Here is a 3,164-nt window from a genome sequence, read left to right as displayed (position 1 = left end):
AATTTTTTTCTACACTTTTAGGTGTATTTTGTGCAAGAAATTGCAATAAAATAGTCTGCCTAAGAAAAATTGAATTTTTTTGAAAATTTTTTTTTGACGAAAATCGCTTTAATGGTCGTAAAAATGGTGTTCCTCGACTTGGATTTGGCTGTCAATTTTTTTCTACACTTTTAGGTGTATTTTGTGCAAGAAATTGCAATAAAATAGTCTGCCTAAGAAAAATTGAATTTTTTTGAAAATTTTTTTTTGACGAAAATCGCTTTAATGGTCGTAAAAATGGTGTTCCTCTACTCGGATTTGGCTGTCAATTTTTTTCTACACTTTTAGGTGTATTTTGTGCAAGAAATTGCAATAAAATAGTCTGCCTAAGAAAAATTGAATTTTTTTGAAAATTTTTTTTTGACGAAAATCGCTTTAATGGTCGTAAAAATGGTGTTCCTCGACTTGGATTTGGCTGTCAATTTTTTTCTACACTTTTAGGTGTATTTTGTGCAAGAAATTGCAATAAAATAGTCTGCCTAAGAAAAATTGAATTTTTTTGAAAATTTTTTTTTGACGAAAATCGCTTTAATGGTCGTAAAAATGGTGTTCCTCTACTCGGATCGGGCTGTCAATTTTTTTCTACACTATTAGGTGTATTTTGTGCAAGAAATTGCAATAAAATAGTCTGCCTAAGAAAAATTGAATTTTTTTGAAAATTTTTTTTTGACGAAAATCGCTTTAATGGTCATAAAAATGGTGTTCCTCGACTTGGATTTGGCTGTCAATTTTTTTCTACACTTTTAGGTGTATTTTGTGCAAGAAATTGCAATAAAATAGTCTGCCTAAGAAAAATTGAATTTTTTTGAAAATTTTTTTTTGACGAAAATCGCTTTAATGGTCGTAAAAATGGTGTTCCTCGACTTGGATTTGGCTGTCAATTTTTTTCTACACTTTTAGGTGTATTTTGTGCAAGAAATTGCAATAAAATAGTCTGCCTAAGAAAAATTGAATTTTTTTGAAAATTTTTTTTTGACGAAAATCGCTTTAATGGTCGTAAAAATGGTGTTCCTCTACTTGGATTTGGCTGTCAATTTTTTTCTACACTTTTAGGTGTATTTTGTGCAAGAAATTGCAATAAAATAGTCTGCCTAAGAAAAATTGAATTTTTTTGAAAATTTTTTTTTGACGAAAATCGCTTTAATGGTCGTAAAAATGGTGTTCCTCGACTTGGATTTGGCTGTCAATTTTTTTCTACACTTTTAGGTGTATTTTGTGCAAGAAATTGCAATAAAATAGTCTGCCTAAGAAAAATTGAATTTTTTTGAAAATTTTTTTTTGACGAAAATCGCTTTAATGGTCATAAAAGTGGTGTTCCTCGACTTGGATTTGGCTGTCAATTTTTTTCTACACTTTTAGGTGTATTTTGTGCAAGAAATTGCAATAAAATAGTCTGCCTAAGAAAAATTGAATTTTTTTGAAAATTTTTTTTTGACGAAAATCGCTTTAATGGTCGTAAAAATGGTGTTCCTCGACTTGGATTTGGCTGTCAATTTTTTTCTACACTTTTAGGTGTATTTTGTGCAAGAAATTGCAATAAAATAGTCTGCCTAAGAAAAATTGAATTTTTTTGAAAATTTTTTTTTGACGAAAATCGCTTTAATGGTCATAAAAATGGTGTTCCTCGACTTGGATTTGGCTGTCAATTTTTTTCTACACTTTTAGGTGTATTTTGTGCAAGAAATTGCAATAAAATAGTCTGCCTAAGAAAAATTGAATTTTTTTGAAAATTTTTTTTTGACGAAAATCGCTTTAATGGTCGTAAAAATGGTGTTCCTCGACTTGGATTTGGCTGTCAATTTTTTTCTACACTTTTAGGTGTATTTTGTGCAAGAAATTGCAATAAAATAGTCTGCCTAAGAAAAATTGAATTTTTTTGAAAATTTTTTTTTGACGAAAATCGCTTTAATGGTCGTAAAAATGGTGTTCCTCTACTTGGATTTGGCTGTCAATTTTTTTCTACACTTTTAGGTGTATTTTGTGCAAGAAATTGCAATAAAATAGTCTGCCTAAGAAAAATTGAATTTTTTTGAAAATTTTTTTTTGACGAAAATCGCTTTAATGGTCGTAAAAATGGTGTTCCTCGACTTGGATTTGGCTGTCAATTTTTTTCTACACTTTTAGGTGTATTTTGTGCAAGAAATTGCAATAAAATAGTCTGCCTAAGAAAAATTGAATTTTTTTGAAAATTTTTTTTTGACGAAAATCGCTTTAATGGTCGTAAAAATGGTGTTCCTCGACTTGGATTTGGCTGTCAATTTTTTTCTACACTTTTAGGTGTATTTTGTGCAAGAAATTGCAATAAAATAGTCTGCCTAAGAAAAATTGAATTTTTTTGAAAATTTTTTTTTGACGAAAATCGCTTTAATGGTCGTAAAAATGGTGTTCCTCGACTTGGATTTGGCTGTCAATTTTTTTCTACACTTTTAGGTGTATTTTGTGCAAGAAATTGCAATAAAATAGTCTGCCTAAGAAAAATTGAAAAAAGTTGCTAAAAAAGATTCAAGTTTTCTTAGTTTTCTTTTTGTGGTGCTCTATTTTTTGGCATTATTCCCAAGCCACTATCTCTCAAATTTTATTTTCCGAAAATTTTTTCTACTATTTTTTGAGTGTAGCTTAGCATCTGCTGGACCAATCAAAAAGTGCTCCATACATTTTTTGTTCGAGACTTTTTGCTTAATTTTTTGGTGGTATTTGGGAAGGAGTATCTCGCAATTTTAATTTTTTAAATTTTTTTCATAAAGCTGAAATTTATTTGAGTCTAATTAGAAAGTGTCTCTTTCTCTCCTACAAATGTTTTATCCCATGAATTTAAATTTGAAATTTTTTCTCTTTTCTTTTTTTTTAATTCCCCAATGGATGATTTAGGCGGGGGTGATATTAAACATGAAGTATATGTTGCGGGGTAAAACCGGAATGGAACTTGGGTTAAAATGGGTGTAGGTGCCTGTTCAGAGTTAGTGCCTGTCATACATAATTGAAAACCAACACGCAGCAAGGTCCGACGAATTCCTATAAATTTCAATGCACCTACTCTATACTGGTAAACTTGGCTTGCTGATGGCAATTGCAATATAGCAACAGAGTATATATATACAAAACCAGAGAGAGAGAGAGAAAGACCA

The 3,164-nt window shown here is 30.1% G+C and overlaps 1 protein-coding gene across 6 annotated transcripts in view; it reads right to left on the bottom strand.

Annotated features, from left to right (window-relative positions):
• LOC127278814 (inactive rhomboid protein 1) overlaps positions 1-3,164 on the bottom strand; it is a 174,160-nt gene that overhangs the window by 41,764 nt on the left and 129,232 nt on the right. The window lies entirely within an intron of this gene.

Source organism: Leptopilina boulardi, unplaced genomic scaffold, assembly GCF_019393585.1.
Source record: "Leptopilina boulardi isolate dan_hultmark-lab unplaced genomic scaffold, ZJU_Lbou_2.1 LbouV2_211, whole genome shotgun sequence".
NCBI lineage: Eukaryota > Metazoa > Arthropoda > Insecta > Hymenoptera > Figitidae > Leptopilina > Leptopilina boulardi.
Note: the sequence above shows the minus strand (reverse complement) of the source record. Positions and strands in the feature narration are given on the sequence as shown.